Source organism: Silene latifolia, chromosome 11 (assembly GCF_048544455.1).
Source record: "Silene latifolia isolate original U9 population chromosome 11, ASM4854445v1, whole genome shotgun sequence".
NCBI lineage: Eukaryota > Viridiplantae > Streptophyta > Magnoliopsida > Caryophyllales > Caryophyllaceae > Silene > Silene latifolia.
Window position 1 is genome coordinate 147,511,533 of NC_133536.1, and position 18,160 is coordinate 147,529,692.

Here is an 18,160-nt window from a genome sequence, read left to right on the forward strand (position 1 = left end):
TAAATACAAGAACTGATGAAGCAAACGTAAATAATTTAACTATTTTAAGTCATATTAACTAATTTATTGATTTAAGCTTAATCCTAAATTCATTGCATGCACAATTAAAATAAATTAACTAATTATTTTAAATAACTAATTAAAACGACCAATCTATATAATTTAACTCATATTCTAATCAAACTAAATTAAATTTGTTACCCTAATTTAAGTTTCATGCATAAATAGAAGACGATTAGTTAAATTAGTATCAACATCATAACTAATTAATTAAATTAAACAATAAGCATGATATATGAACAATGAAAAAAATGATCATCTGTTTATCAGTGGATAAGGCAAGTGCACCATAGGGTGTGTGGATATAAGAATTTGATAATCCAGGGGATTTTAAAAAAAGGAGTTGCCACCAAGTTTTATTGAAATCTCGGAAACCGTTTTAAAGAAAAAGGTTTGTGTGTGGGTACGTGTTAGGAAGTCCGTTAATAAGACACCTAACTTCACCTTTCGCAATGACGACCTCTACTTAGAAAAATGATGGCTAGTCGAATGAATTGTATTTGTTGAAGTACAAACAACGTTTTATCCCTAACGTGTGAATTCCGTTCTATGTCTATTTAATGCAACTGACTCGGCGAGTAAATTTAGTATTTGAGTTCATTAGCTAGTCTAGCAAAACAAATAAAGAGAGGGATAAGAGATGTTCTTACTCTGAGCATAAGAAAGATTAGCAAACGGTTAAGGTTAGTATACAATAATAATTGCAATAAATACAAGAACTGATGAAGCAAACGTAAATAATTTAACTATTTTAAGTCATATTAACTAATTTATTGATTTAAGCTTAATCCTAAATTCATTGCATGCACAATTAAAATAAATTAACTAATTATTTTAAATAACTAATTTAAACGACCAATCTATATAATTTAACTCATATTCGAGTCAATCGAAATTAAATTTGTTACCCTAATTTAAATTTCATGCATAAATAAAAGACGATTAATTAAATAAGTATCGACATCATAACTAATTAATTAAATTAAACAATAAGCATGATATATGAACAATGAAAAAATGATCATCTGGTTATCAGTGGCTAAGGCAAGTGTACTATAGTGTGTGTGGATGTGGGAATTTGATAATCCACGGGGTTTTTGAAAAAGGAGTTGCCACCAATTTTTATGGAAATCTCGGAAACCGTTTTAAAGAAAAAGGTCTGTGTGTGGATACGTGTTAGGAAGTTCGTTAATATGACACTTATCTTCGCCTGTCGCAATGACGGCCTTTACTTAGAAAAATGATGGCTAGTCGAATAAATTGTATTTGTTGAAGTGCAAACAACGTTTTAACCTAACGTGTGAATTCCGTTCTATGTCTATTTAATGCAACCGACTCGGCGAGTAAATTTAGTATTTGAGTTCATTAGCTAGTCTAGCAAAACAAATAAAGAGAGGGATAAGAGATGTTCTTACTCTGAGCATAAGAAAGATTAGCAAACGATTAAGGTTAGTATACAATAATAATTCCAATAAATACAAGAACTGATGAAGCAAACGGAAATAATTTAACAATTTTAAGTCATATTAACTAATTTATTGATTTAAGCTTAACCCTAAATTCATTGCATGCACAATTAAAATAAATTAACTAATTATTTTAAATAACTAATTTAAACGACCAATCTATATAATTTAACTCATATTCGAGTCAATCGAAATTAAATTTGTTACCCTAATTTAAATTTCATGCATAAATAAAAGATGATTAATTAAGTAAGTATCGACATCATAACTAATTAATTAAATTAAACAATAAGCATGATATAAGAACAATGAAAAAATGATCATCTGGTTATCAGTGGCTAAGGCAAGTGTACTATAGTGTGTGTGGATGTGGGAATTTGATAATCCACGGGGTTTTTGGAAAGGAGTTGCCACCAAGTTTTATGGAAATCTCGGAAACCGTTTTAAAGAAAAAGGTCTGTGTGTGGATACGTGTTAGGAAGTTCGTTAATATGACACTTATCTTCGCCTGTCGCAATGACGACCTTTACTTAGAAAAATGATGGCTAGTCGAATAAATTGTATTTGTTGAAGTGCATACAACGTTTTAACCCTAACGTGTGAATTCCGTTCTATGTCTATTTAATGCAACTGACTTGGCGAGTAAATTTAGTATTTGAGTTCATTAGCTAGTCTAGCAAAACAAATAAAGAGAGGGATAAGAGATGTTCTTACTCTGAGCATAAGAAAGATTAGCAAACGATTAAGGTTAGTATACAATAATAATTGCAATAAATACAAGAACTGATAAAGCAAACGTAAATAATTTAACTATTTTAAGTCATATTAACTAATTTATTGATTTAAGCTTAATCCTAAATTCATTGCATGCACAATTAAAATAAATTAACTAATTATTTTAAATAACTAATTTAAACGACCAATCTATATAATTTAACTCATATTCGAGTCAATCGAAATTAAATTTGTTACCCTAATTTAAATTTCATGCATAAATAAAAGACGATTAATTAAATAAGTATCGACATCATAACTAATTAATTAAATTAAACAATAAGCATGATATATGAACAAAGAAAAAATGATCATCTGGTTATCAGTGGCTAAGGCAAGTGTACTATAGGGTGTGTGGATGTGGGAATTTGATAATCCACGGGGTTTTTGAAAAAGGAGTTGCCACCAAGTTTTATGGAAATCTCGGAAACCGTTTTAAAGAAAAAGGTCTGTGTGTGGATACATGTTAGGAAGTTCGTTAATATGACACTTATCTTCGCCTGTCGCAATGACGGCCTTTACTTAGAAAAATGATGGCTAGTCGAATAAATTGTATTTGTTGAAGTGCAAACAACGTTTTAACCCTAACATGTGAATTCCGTTCTATGTCAATTTAACGCAACTAACTCGTCGAGTAAATTTAGCATGTGAGTTCATTAGCTATTCTAGCAAAACAAACAAAGAAGGGGTTAAGAGATGTTCTTACTCTTAGCATAAGATAGATTAGCAAACGGTTAAGGTTAGTATACAATAATAATTACAATAAATACAAGAACTGAAGCAAACGTAAATAATTTAACTATTTTAAGTCAGATTAACTAATTTATTGATTTAAATTTAATCCTAAATTTTTTTACATGCACAATTAAAATAAATTGACTAATTATTTTAAATAACTAATTAAAACGACCAGTCTATATAATTTAACTCATATTCTAGTCAAACCAAAATAAATTTGTAACCCTAATTTAAATTTCATGCATAAATAGAAGAGAATTAATTAAATAAGTATCTACATCATAACTAATTAATTAAATTAAACAATAAGCATGATATATGAACAATAAAAAAATGATCATCTGGTTATCAGTGGCTAAGGCAACTGCATCATAGGGTGTGTGGATGTGGCCACGGGGTTTTTGAAAAAGGAGTTGCCACCAAGTTTTAAGGAAAACTCGGAAACCGTTTTAGAGAAAAATGTCTGTGTGTGGGTACGTGTTAGGAAGTCCGTTAATAAGACACATAACTTTGCCTATCGCAATGACGACTTCTACTTAAAAAAATGATGGCTAGTCGAATGAATTGTATTTGTTGAAGTGCAAACAACGTTTTAACCCTAACATGTGAATTCTGTTCTATGTCAATTTAATGCAACTAACTCGTAGAGTAAATTTAGCATGTGACTTCATTAACAATTCTAGCAAAACAAACAAAGAGAGGGATAAGAGTTGTTCTTAAACTTAGCATAAGATAGATTAGCAAACGGTTAAGGTTAGTATACAATAATAATTGCAATTAATACAAGAACTGATGAAGCAAACGTAAATAATTTAACTATTTTAAGTCATATTAACTAATTTATTGATTAAGCTTAATCCTAAATTCATTACATGCACAATTAAAGTAAATTAACTAATTATTTTAAATAACTAATTAAAACGACCAATCTATATAATTTAACACATATTCTAGTCAAACCAAATTAAATTGGTTACCTTAATTTAAATTTCATGCATAAATAGAAGACAATTAATAAAATAAATATCTACATCATAACTACTTAATTAAATTAAACAATAAGCTCAATATATGAACAATAAAAAAACGATCATCTGGTTATCAGTGGCTAAGGCAAGTGCACCATAGGGTGTGTGGATGTGGGAATTTGATAATCCACGGGGTTTTTGAAAAAGGAGTTGCCACCAAGTTTTAAGGAAAACTCGGAAACCGTTTTAGAGAAAAATGTCTGTGTGTGGGAACGTGTTAAGAAGTCTGTTAAAAAGACACCTAACTTCACCTGTCGCAATGACGATTTCTACTTAGAAAAATTATGGCTAGTCGAATGAATTGTATTTGTTGAAGTGCAAACAACGTTTTAACCCTAAAGTGTGAATTCCGTTCTATGTCTATTTAATGCAACTAACTCGGCGAGTAAATTTAGTATTTGAGTTCATTAGCAAGTCTAGCAAAACAAATAAAGAGAGGGATAAGAGATGTTCTGACTCTTAGCATAAGAAAGATTAGCAAACGGTTAAGGTTAGTATACAAGAATAATTGCAATTAATACAAGAACTGATGAAGCAAACGTAAATAATTTAACTATTTTAAGTCATATTAACTAATTTATTGATTAAGCTTAATCCTAAATTCATTGCATGCACAATTAAATTAAATTAACTAATTATTTTAACTAACTAATTTAAACGACCAATCTATATAATTTAACTCATATTCGAGTCAATCGAAATTAAATTTGTTACCCTAATTTAAATTTCATGCATAAATAAAAGACAATTAATTAAATAAGTATCTACATCATAACTAATTAATTAAATTAAACAATAAGCATGATATATGAACAATGAAAAAAATGATCATCTGGTTATCAGTGGCTAAGGCAAGTGCACTATAGGGTGTGTGGATGTGGGAATTTGATAATTCACTTGGTTTTTGAAAAAGGAGTTGCCACCAAGTTTTATGGAAATCTCGGAAACCGTTTTAAAGAAAAAGGTCTGTGTGTGGATACGTGTTAGGAAGTTCGTTAATAAGACACTTATCTTCCCTTGTCGCAATGACGGCCTTTGCTTAGAAAAATGATGGCTAGTCGAATAAATTGTATTTGTTGAAGTGCAAACAACGTTTTAACCCTAACATGTGAATTCCGTTCTATGTCAATTTAATGCAACTAACTCGTCGAGTAAATTTAGCATGTGGGTTCATTAGCTCTTCTAGCAAAACAAACAAAGAAAGGGATAAGAGATGTTCTTAATCTTAGCATAAGATAGATTAGCAAACGGTTAAGGTTAGTATACAATAATAATTACAATAAATACAAGAACTGAAGCAAACATAAATAATTTAACTATTTTAAGTCAGATTAACTAATTTATTGATTTAAATTTAATCCTAAATTCATTACATGCACAATTAAAATAAATTGACTAATTATTTTAAATAACTAATTAAAACGACCAATCTATATAATTTAACTCATATTCTAGTCAAACCAATTTAAATTTGTTACCCTAATTTAAATTTCATGCATAAATAGAAGACAATTAATTAAATAAGTATCTACATCATAACTAATTAATTAAATTAAACAATAAGCATGATATATGAACAATAAAAAAACGATCATCTGGTTATCAGTGGCTAAGGCAAGTGCACCATAGGGTGTGTGGATGTGGGAATTTGATAATCCACGGGGTTTTTGAAAAAGGAGTTGCCACCAAGTTTTAAGAAAAAATCGGAAACCGTTTTAGAGAAAAATGTCTGTGTGTGGGTACGTGTTAGGAAGTCCGTTAATAAGACACCTAACTTTGCCTGTCGCAAGGACGACCTCTACTTAGAAAAATGAAGGCTAGTCGAATGAATTGTATTTGTTGAAGTGCAAACAACGTTTTAACCCTAACATGTGAATTCTGTTCTATGTCAATTTAATGCAACTAACTCATCGAGTAAATTTAGCATGTGAGTTCATTAACAATTCTAGCAAAAGAAACAAAGAGAGGGATAAGAGTTGTTCTTAAACATAGCATAAGATAGATTAGCAAACGGTTAAGGTTAGTATACAATAATAATTATAATAAATACAAGAACTGAAGCAAACGTAAATAATTTAACTATTTTATGTCAGATTAACTAATTTATTGATTTAAATTTAATTCTAAATTCATTACATGCACAATTAAAGTAAATTAACTAATTATTTTAAATAACTAATTAAAAGGACCAATCTATATAATTTAACTCGTATTCTAGTCAAACCAAATTAAATTTGTTACCTTAATTTAAATTTCATGCATAAATAGAAGACAATTAATTAAAAAAATATCTACATCATAACTAATTAATTAAATTAAACAATAAGCATGATATATGAACAATAAAAAAACGATCATCTGGTTATCAGTGGCTAAGGCAAGTGCACCATAGGGTGTGTGGATGTGGGAATTTGATAATCCACGGAGTTTTTGAAAAAGGAGTTGCCACCAAGTTTTAAGGAAAACTCGGAAACCGTTTTAGAGAAAAATGTCTGTGTGTGGGTACGTGTTAGGAAGTCCGTTAATAAGACACCTAATGTAATACTACGGTTTTATGAGTCTATGGGTACTCTATCGAGTGGGGCTTACTCTGTCGAGTAAGTATGTTTTTATACGAAATAGTAGTATGTCTGATGGGTAGTCGATCGAGTATGTGTGGCACTTGATCGAGTAAGGGGCACTCGATTGAGTAAGTTACTTACTCGATCGAGTAAGTTACTTTTACGGGTTATTTTTGACGGGATTTGTTAATAATGCGTGATTCATATTTAAATGTTTCCGTCACTTTATTCATCACTTTTACTTTTTTCTAAAAACCCTTCAAAGAGAAAAGAAGTTACGTTGTCTCCGTCATCGCGTTACTATCAAATCCCAAGAGCTAAGGTTGTCGGATCGTCACATTCTTTACACCTTTGAGTTCGTCGTGTCGAGGGTAAGATCCTTGTATAGTTTTTATGTTGTTTCTTTGAATTTGGTTAAAACCCTAATTGGGTAAATTGGGGGTTTTAGGGGTATTGTGCTTATTAGATGGTGATTGTATGATTGTATGTTTGATAGGAGGTGATTTCATTGAAGAACGACTTTGATTAACTGCTAGACCGTCTGTGGTGATTGCTATTCCAGGTTTCCCTACTCGGTATTAATTACATGATTGTGGTGATTGTGTTGTAGTTAGTGATTGTTGATTGTTTCAGACGGTTGTGATTTCATATTGTTGATTGTTTCAGACGGTTGTTGAGGTTGTATAGTGATTACTGTTTATCTGTCTGTGTTCCTCGGGGTGTGTCCCTGGCTGAGTGGAGTCACTTGCGGGAGTGGTTTCACGCCCTTGATTCGCCCTCCTGTGGAACCCGCCACAGGAGGGATGTGCACATTAATGAACATGGGTTTATTGCTCAATGGAGATGAGTGGGGATTTGGTGGGTACGGCTGCGGTCCCCCACTGGCGGCGTGGAGTACTTGTTGCGAGGGTACTCTGGCAGGGCTACACACTTTACTGTGTAGTCAGTTGTGAGGAGATTGTTGATGGAGACTGGGGATTGTTGTGTTGACTGAGTTGTTTGGCTGTTGTTTCATGTTTGTTTTATATCGTCTAATTAGTACTGACCCCGTTTATTTGTTTTAAAAACTGTGGTGATCCATTCGGGGATGGTGAGCTGTTGTTGAGCAGGTTTGATATGACGCTTTTAGGCTAGCTGGGATGAGTTATCACATGGATTAGAAGAGTCTTCCGCTGTGTCAGACGATGTCTTTAGTTTTCAGTTTTGGATAGTAGACATTTGGTTTTTGGATTGTATTTGATTTATCAGTTTTGCTTTGAACATGTAAACGTTAAATTATATTTACTTTTAAAGTACGTTTCGTTATTGTCTTATGATATTCATTGCCTCGGGTAACCGAGATGGTGATGTTCCTATACCTGAGTGGTCCTGGTAAGGCACTTGGAGTATGGGGGTGTCACAAAGTGGTATCAGAGCGACGATCTTGAAACCTGTAACCAATGAACCTAATAAATATAGGGAGTCAAAATAAAATGAACTCGGGTAGAAGTTGTAGGAGCTAATGCAAAGGCTTGGGAGATGTCCTAAAGTCGAGAACTCGCCCTACAATTTTTAAATCGGTCACCATGGGATATGAGTCGGGATCGCTATGTGTTTATCTTGTGAATTGTGTATCTTTGTAGCAAAGTGTGGTATGAATCAGTAGAGGTATGTATGTGGAGAATGGGAATGTGTAGAGAAAGATGATAATGAAGTGATTTTATTTATTATTGATTGAAAGCATGGTAGTTGTTTTACGATATGGCATTATAGAAATACGGAAAGAAAGTTTGTTTGGTTTGAGTTATACATAGAGTTACGTATATATATATATATATATATATATATATATATATATATATATATATATATATATGTTGTTGGTAGTGTTGTACGAGTTTATATAGCTGAAAGTTTAAGTAAGAGCATGAATAATTGGTGGAAAAAGATGACTAATTGTTGCATGATAATATGATTTTTGATTAAGCATGTTATATGATGGAAGTTATTTTATAATGTTGTTATGCTAGTAACATGTGAATAGGGGACTTGATGTCATATAATTGTGATTTTGTTTACGTAAAGTTATATAATAAAACATGCGGGTAATATGTGATTGGTAAGTTGAATGATATATGTGCATTGCGTTATTTGTTGCTTGGCTTTTGAAGATAGTAACATGTGGTTAGGGATAGAGGCTTTATGAGTATTGAGTTGTTTTCGTGTACCTTGTTGTTGTTTAAGTTGTTTGGAAGTAAAAATCAAATAGTTATGTTGTCTGTTTATAGAGAGGTTTTCTTTAAACTATTATAACTTGAGATTCATCATAAATGATTTTGATGTGATTCTAATTGGAGGTGGTAGCTTTTTCTCTTACGATTCTAACGATAGGTCACACGCCCAAAACGACCAAGAAACGAGTGAGTTATGACCGTTTTACGAAGATTGGACAGTGCTGAGAAATTCGTAGGGTACTCGATCAAGTGGCCCTCACTCGATCGAGTGCACCTCTTGTTACTCGATCGAGTAACCCTTACTCGATCGAGTATCCCTAGTAATTTGTTTTACGTGCTTCTGACCTTCACCTACTCGATCGAGTAAGTCACTCACTCGATCGAGTGACATGTACTCGATCTAGTGACCCCTGTTTTGGGTCATATGCTAATCTTTTGACTTGGTTGCCTATTATATTTAATTCAAAGGTGTTCTTTTGCTTCCTTATGCTTTGCTTTACATGTGTGTCGGTCTTGATGCGTAAGTTACCCAATATTATGATGTAAGGAGTGGCACCTGTTGTGAGTATGAGTTCGGTGGGGAGGACATGAGTTATATGTGGTTGTGATAGGTAGTGGAAAAGAAAAGTGTAGATACCCGGTATCTGCTGAGACTCCAACAAACACCCGATGATTATCGGACTACAACATGTTTTAGGATCGCAACGTTTGATCGACAGTTTGTGTACAACTTTACGTCGGAAAACTTAAAACGATTTCGAAAACAAAACATTTCAAAATATTTCAAAAATACCTGGAGTGTTTAATGCACGGCGACGGGGTCGCGATGACACTAACTAGAGTCAAAACCGACACCGGGCCAAAAACCGACTCAAAAATTTAAATCCCGACTCCAACAACGAGTCAAACCGAGTCAAACACAAAAACCAAAAATATCTCATACCTTCTATGCTAAGTTTTCCCGGATTCTTGTTGGTCAAGTACCAAACATGTGACTACAAAACCTAGGATAGAACAAATCATGATTGCGTTTGTTGTGATAGTGACAACACAACTCGAAGTGCCGCGACGTGGTTCGAGCCTCTTTGAGCAGCCCAGGTGGCCATGTCGCTCAAAACTCACACAACCACTCATTCTCCTATAAATACCCCTCAAATGCCACCCATTTGAGAGTTACGCGAGTGTCCGCCCCCTCTTTTCTCCCTTAAAATTCTCGACTCGACTTCTTAAGTCACAATCCGACGCGTATTTACGACCTACCGATCGTAAATACGAGCCTTACACATTGTTTGGTACCGTCATCGTGCATTAAATCACTTGTCCGACCACTTTGACCACTACACCATCACTAAACTTTTAAAACACTCTTTTACTTACCAAAACGGTTTTAAACCGAGTTTTTTTTCCGATCAAACGAGTTATTACACTTACGTCGGTCACTCGCCATAACCAAACATGTAAGTATGAGGGTGTAAAAATCCTCTTTTATTATGTTTTTAATTTGTTTCATGACTTTAACATGCTAAAACATGCATAACATGAACCAAAACATGGAATAAACGAGCCAAAACTGATTTTTGGTCTGAGGCAGAAGCCCCTTAGGTCGCCAACTGGCTCGCGCCTAAATGGGGTACTCAGACCAGAGATCAACCGTGTTTGTTCTCGTCATTTCCCTTAATCCATTTTTCGTATTTGTAATCGGTTTTTACCATTTCAAGTATTTTCGAAACCTTTTTTGTTTCATTTCACATGTTTTAACCATAAAGCATTTTTCACCCTTGGTTCTTCATACCATGACGGTTAAATCCGTGTTTCGGTGATAATATTTGGTTAATGACATTTAAAAGGTATTTTAAAGCCTTTTATTTCATTTCTTTACATTTTCAAACAAACATATTAGTCACCAACACAAAATCATCCTTGGTTCCACATACCATGCCGGATTTTAACCCGGGTACGATGATGAGTATCGACTAATTACATGCAAAATGGACTCAAATCAATTAGTCCATAACCATTTTCAAAACTATTCATGTCAAGCTTGTCAAATCGGACCCGACACCGAATATTATCAAATAATGATGATTATTCGAGTCTAGTCCTTCAAATCAACAAATGCGGTCTAAACGACCCTTTCAAAATCAAACCGGGTTCAAATACCCACTTTCAACACGTTTTATAACGTTTTCCAAACAGTCAGAACACGGTATACAACCGTTGGCTAACCCGCGCCTCAAGCAGGCCTTTTCTTTCTCATTTTCAAAACCAGAGGGAGGCCCCTTACACTGCCGGCTGGCTCGCGCCTCTTATAGCCGTCTGGTACAGGGCCTGTTCCCTTCCAGCATTAGTCTAGGACGATCGCGACTCCGGCTAACCCGGATATAGGACGGATCAGATGACTATTCGATTATTCAAAACCATATTTGCAAAATGCCTTACTAAGACAAATGGATCATGTTATGCACCCTAAACCTAATACGGTAAATGGATGTTTAATTTCCGTCTTGCATGCAAATCAACCATTAATCCAACTCGACATCTTATACTTGATACTTGGATTAAACCAACCGACTTAGAAAGCTCTCACATGTTAGGTTTAAATCATTGGATGTGCATTCATGCATTTAAACCGTCTTATCAACTTTTGCATTCAACCAACCAAGATCGATCAGTAGAGGCCGCTAAACGTGGGCGGGATTGGGTGTCTGATTAAAGGGCTTCCCAATACGTACCTTCACCTCTTACTCAGAAACTTTGGATAGTGGACGACCTTATCCAGGGCGTACGAGAGTCATTCTAGAGATAGGATGCTAAAGAGGGACGATTTCCTTATCTTTAGTACCTATGTCAAACGCTGCTTTGTGCTTCGATTTGACCGAGGTATAAAGTGGAATTCGAACGGGTTCCAGGCATCCCACAAATTCTTGGTGGCGACTCCGAACATCTCTAATCGTTTCGAGATCCTTACCGACACGAAACCGACCGATCTAAAACGATCCGGTCGAAGGCATTTTTACGCCGCCGAGAGTGGCTTTCAAAAAGACCGCTGCATGTCCACGGATCGACTGGGCGTGCAGGTGGCCCGCGACCGCGGATCGGCAGGTGGACCCCCAAATCCGCAAACCGAGACGTGGCCCATGACCACAGATTGGCGACTCCGCTGGGGACAACTAGGACACTTACGTCTTTGTGATCCCTAGATGGTGAGACTCGAACGAGGTCTTGGTTGGAATGCATTATTTGATATTACGGTCACGGTCAGGTTCCTTGTCCGGGCCCACAACCTAACCCTTTTCGACCAATTGGCTCGTTTCATCGGCGTGAGTTTTCTCATCCCCGCGTTTCGAATCCCGATTGAGTCAAGCATACCGTTGACGTTACACATTTCTGTTTCATCAAAGAGCTTTCATCACTTTAGAGCACGAGGCTAGGGCACCCTCCTTACACATTTTGTTTGGATTGGTATCCCTCTCGCAAATCGGGGTTTGATTGCTTGTTGTGTAACCCACCCTTTTAAGCCAAAACCCGTGTCAGCATGATGCATAATATAATGACCTGTAAGTGCTTATGTGCTACTTGATCATAAGTCCTTCCGTGTCATTTTCAAACTTTCGAAAAACACCTTTTTTTGCGCCGTTATAATGGCCATTTCAAAACCTCGGCCTTTCGCCGACCGATGCACGCCTTTCTAGGCCGTCGTAATGACAATTTTCAAACTCGGTTTTGTATAACCATTTCAACATGCCTTTCTAGGCCGTCGTAATGAAGATTTTCAAACTCGGTTTTGTATAACCATTTCAACACGCCTTTCTAGGCCGTCGTAAAGACGATTTTCAAACTCGGTTTTGTATAACCATTTCAACACGCCTTTCTAGGCCGTCGTAATGACGATTTTTCAAACCTGGTTTTGTATAACCATTTCAAAATCACCTTTTTACGCCGTTATAATCGCCGCGTCTAGACACGGATTTTAACCCGTTTCGCGCCGACAATGGCTCTTTCAAAACCCGAGAAAAGCACACACCGTTTTCTCGAGACACTTTCGAGATCCCGAGGACCATACACCGTCCCCGAGACCTCTTCAAACATTTCAAACTCGATTTTCAAAACATACAATTTTGAATTTCAAAACCGTCTTGGAAAACAATGCACTGTTTTCCGAGCCGACTCGAACTCAAACCGTCTTTTGCAAATAAACTTAAGACAACCCTTTTTCAACTGATCGACTTGCGGAGATTTCTATCTTCGGAAGCCGCCTTTTAAGTGACAAATGAATCTTTTTGAAAATTTCTATTTTCGAAAACTTCAGTCCACCATTCCAATTCCGCCTCGTGTCTATCGAGTCAAAGCAAACGTACTTATGGGTCTTTACTTATGAGTCGTCTCACCACGAGACCCGTCCAATGGCGTCACGCCGTCATAATTGGACTCATGTCAAAGGTTCGGTCAAACACCGTCACGTCATAAATCGAGTCAGCACCGAGGTACCACACACGGTCACCCCGCCTTGTTGAGTCGATCTTGGTCTCGTCCTCTGTGTTGTCTGCGTTCAGTCTTGGAACCGTGTCAGATTGAGTTGTAATGTGAGCCGTTTTTCTGCCTCAGAGCCATGGCCCGTCTTCAACTTCGTCTGTCAACCACAACAACAATGATAACAACAGAGATGTCACAACTGATCAGCTAGCCAGCCTGCTTACCGCTCTTAAGGTCACTCTGGATCGCGTCGAGACCCGTATCGACGCCTGGAGAACAAGGAAATTGGGGAACATAATACCCCACCTCGATCGAGACCGAAAAGAGGTGAAACTCTTGGAAGAACAACTCCTAGCCCGGGGTAACAACATTCACCTTGAAAATAACCGAAGGTTCGAACTGTTGGGGACCGGTTACGACAACTTCACCCTGACTGATGTGCCTAAGTTCAAGGGAGTGGAGGACCCACTCAACCACATCCGTGCTTTCAAAGACTACATGGCCATTAAGGGGGTCAAACAGGAGCTCTTTACCAAGATCTTCCCATCCTCTTTGGAGCCGATTCCTCGCCAATGGTACTACTCCTTGGATCCGAAAAACCTTACCACTTGGGATGAGATCGCAGTTGAGTTTGCCAAACAGTATGCTGATAATGTCGAGATCCAGGCCAACACCCGTACTCTCGAGGTGTTAACCCAAAACGACAAGGAAGGATTCACTGAGTTCCTGACCCGTTGGAGGAGGGTGAGTACTCAGTTGGTTAGTAAGCCGAGTGAATCAACTCTGGTGGAAAAATTTGTCAACAACCTCCGCCCGGTTTATGCCAACCTGCTGAGGTATCAGAATATCAAAACTTTTCAAGATCTGCAGATTCTGGGGACACGTATTGAAGATGACCTCCGAAAGGGTGTCTTAGCAAAGACCACTGGCAGGGGTTATCAAGGATCCACCTCAACCGGATCTCGCCCTTACGGTCAGACGAACAAGATTGATGAGGTTAACCTCGTCGAACCATCTGCCAAGAAAATCGAACGCCCCCAGAGAGTGTTCACCAACATAGGGTCGACTTATGCAAGTGCCCTGAAGAGGCTCATGGACCAAGGGAAACTACAACCGATCGGGCCCACTCCGGACCCGGGCGACGCCAATAAATCCCGATTTTGGAACCCCAACGCCTACTGCCAGTATCATCGAGGGAAAGGGCATGATACCGAAAATTGCTTCAAACTCAAGCACCTCATTCAAGACATGATTGAGAAGGGAGATTTGCCCATACCCCCACCAACTAAGTTAAACAACAAGACGAATCCTCTGGGAATTCACGCCATCTCTGACGATGAGCCGACCCTAGACTGCTCTCATCTCATCTTGCCGATTGACGACGAGGTGAATGTTCTGGAAAAGGACCCTTCAGACGGAGTGTTCGTGTTCAGTGCTGCCACTATGCTCACTATGTTTCAGCAAGTTGAGGAGGCCATTGCCAGCCTTTCTGAGAGAATTACCCGACTCGACGACGCCTACCGCCGACTCATCTTCAATCCCCCAGCACCACGTCCGATGGAGAATTCCCCAAGCATTCAAAACTACCCACCCCAGGATGGATTGCTCCCGCGACCATTCTGGCATAGACCCCAGGAAAATCACCCTCAAAATAACCACCTTCACGATAGTTACCCTCAAAATAACTACCCTCACAAGAACCGCCCCCACACAAATATCCTCCACAAGAACTACCCACCGAGGAATACCCCTCCAAGGTATCCTCGAGACCCTGAAATTAACGGCATATGGCGGGATGATGTTGAGGATGTCTATATAATCCCGGAGAAGGAAAAGCGGACGAAGGAAATCGGACACCTCACCCGATCCGGACGTCCCTATCAGAATCTGAGCAACCCAGCGGTCGTTCCAACAACGAACGACCAGATCGTCCCAGAGGTGGACACTCAACCAAAGGCTCCCGAGAACTCTGATGTGACCATAATTGGCGCATATTTAGCCCCCGAATTACCATTGTTTCCATGCTTTTAGTGCCTATTTGGGTCATTTCTTATCTTTAGTTCTTTGTTTTGCATATTCTTTGAGATTTTGATCCCTTGGTAGGAAAGGAGTAAGAATCTTGCATTTTCATGGCAAAACGAGGCTAAATTGATTGTATTCAATGACCAAGCATCAAGGAGAGACAAGACTAGAAGGCCTTTGTACATATCATAGTAGAAGAGCAATGTTGAGAAAAGGATCCTTGAGTCCCCGAGGAAATCCCCAAGGAATTTATGAAGAAAAGGGAAGAAAAGAAGAAGAATTGACGCTGAACTACAATCCGAACGGATTGTACCAAATCCGCCCGTCCGTCCAGCCCAATCCGAGCGTCCCACCTTGGAATCCGCTCGGATTTCCCCTCACAAATCCGAGCGTCTTGCCCAAGGATCCGCTCGGATTCCTCAGTCCAGATCCGGCCGTCCCGACTCTAATCCGCACGGATTTCAAGATGCAAAGACGATTTTCATTCTTCAAGCTACGAAAAGAGAAGCCCTTCTCTCGGAAAAATACCGGATTCTCCTTGCTCAACTTAAAAAGTGTAATTACTAGTTTAGCCCTTAGTTAACCCTAATGCATCCTCCCTAATTTTCACTATAAATACCCCATTAGTCTAATTAGAGGAGCATGTTCTTCTTATCAATAATTAGTGTAGTTAATATCAATCAAATATCTCTTCAATATTGTAATCAAGTATTAATCAAGTTTTAATCCAAGTTTTAGTTCTTTAATCTCTCTCTTGTTCTTCCTTTATTTTGGGTAATTGAAGATTATTTGGGTTATTATTGGGAGATTGACAACCTCTCAATCTAGGATTCAAGTACTTCTATTATTCTTGCTTTATTATTGGAATCATTAGTAGGTATAATCTCTTAATCCCTTTTTAATTATTGTTAATTACTTTCATTTATTCATCATGTTTCATTATGTTAGTATGATTGACAACCTTTCTAGCATGATCAATATGATAATGAGTGAGTAGTCTCTTAGCTAGGGTTTAATGGGTGATTAGGGGAAACCAACATGGGGAATGATTCATGCTTAAATCAATATGCTTTCATATCTTATTTGCTTGCTTGTTTTGATCTTAATACATGCACATGTTATATTTGATGAAATGCTAAGCCTATGAATCCTTGCATTTACTATCATCTTCTATCCTTTCAACTTGACTTGTAAGACATAACCCAACTCGAGTCTTGTTAGACCATGCATGTGTTGAGTAGGAAAGATTAAGTCGACTTGTAGGTGTTGTACAATCTAATCGATTCGGCTCCGGGACCCAAACTTTCCTAGGATTGTAAGATATAACCCAACTCAATCCATCACAACAATAATTGCTTGCTTATAATTTGAGAACATGTTTGTATGATCATATCCCATGAATCCCCTATGAACCCATAACACCCTAGTGCTTTTAATCAATTGTTTGCACCCCTTATTTTATTCATCTTGCTAGTTTATTTTCATTGCTATTTTAGTTTAGTAACCTTCTACATCAACCCAATTTGTGACACCCCCTAGACACTACTAGTTACAATAGAATTCTCATTTCAATACCCGTCCCTTGGGATCCGACCTTTACTTGCCTCTTTACTAATTGTAGAGTTGTTTGTGAAGTATAAATTGTGTTTTGTATCGACCATTGACCAACGACCACATATGCTTAATTGTGAACACGAAATGGCCTCGATAAAAAATGGCGCCGTTGCCGGGGACGGTGTTTAATTGATTTAAGATTTCTTTTATTGTTATTAGTTGTGTCTTTTTCACCTTGGGGAAGTAAAAACTCCTCAAGGTTTGTTCTAATTGTTTTCGAGTTGTTTGATATTTTGCATGTCTAGAAGGTTACAAAGAGATTTGTTACCTTTTGACCGTGAAATCGAAAGAACCTTGACGAATAATAGGAGACTTGTTAGGAGGAATTTGGGAGGTGTTGGTGAAGTTGTTCAACCCACTAGTGAGTTTGTCAATCCTTTCGTTATAGAAGGAGAAGAGAACCCATTACACAATATCCCACAAAATCCACCTACAATGCCTAAATTCTCGTCACACTCTATACCCACCGAGGAGAATCTACCAAATGGTACTCCTACCCCGCAACATCTCACCGGTAATTTTATTGCCAAGTCCGCCTTCATCCAACTAGTTGACAGGAGCCAATTCGGGGGAATGCCTAGTGAGGACCCTCATTCTCATATGGAAACCTTTTGCGATTATTGTGATGCTATCTCTCAAACGGGCGTGACTCAAGACCAAATAAGATGGGTCTTATTTCCTTTTTCGTTAATCGGCACCGCAAAACAATGGTTAAAGGGCCTTGATAAGGCCACCCTTGGAATAGATTCTTGGAAGAAGTTAGCTCTAGCTTTCTACAAAAAATTCTACCCACCGGAAAAGACTAACATGCTAAGAGCTCAAATTACGGGTTTTAAGCAAAGGGATGAAGAATCTTTGTATGAAGCTTGGGAGCGGTTCAAAGGTATTTGTCGCTCATGTCCTCACCATGGACTTAGCGAATGGTTTTTAGTGCAACAATTTTGGAATGGTTTATATGAAGATTCAAGGAACATTCTCAATATGGGATCAAATGGAATGTTCACCGAAGTTGATGACAATCAAACATGGAACAAGATTGAGGAAATGGCGGTCCATAATTCACAATATAGTAGGCCTCGCAAGGCTACTAGAGGAGGAAAGCATGAAGTGGACTCCGTTACTCAATTGGGTGCTCAACTTAGTGCTCACATTGACACAATCAACTTGAAGTTTGAACAAGCTATGGCTAGACTTGAGGAAAACTCAAAATC

The 18,160-nt window shown here is 37.4% G+C and overlaps 1 non-coding gene across 1 annotated transcript; it reads right to left on the reverse strand.

The window, feature by feature from the left end:
* Positions 1 to 17,756: 17,756 nt before the first annotated feature.
* Positions 17,757 to 17,863, reverse strand: LOC141616419 (small nucleolar RNA R71). Its single transcript, XR_012530768.1, has one exon. It is a non-coding gene; the product is annotated as a small nucleolar RNA R71 (small nucleolar RNA).
* Between the last annotated feature and the right edge of the window lie 297 nt (positions 17,864 to 18,160).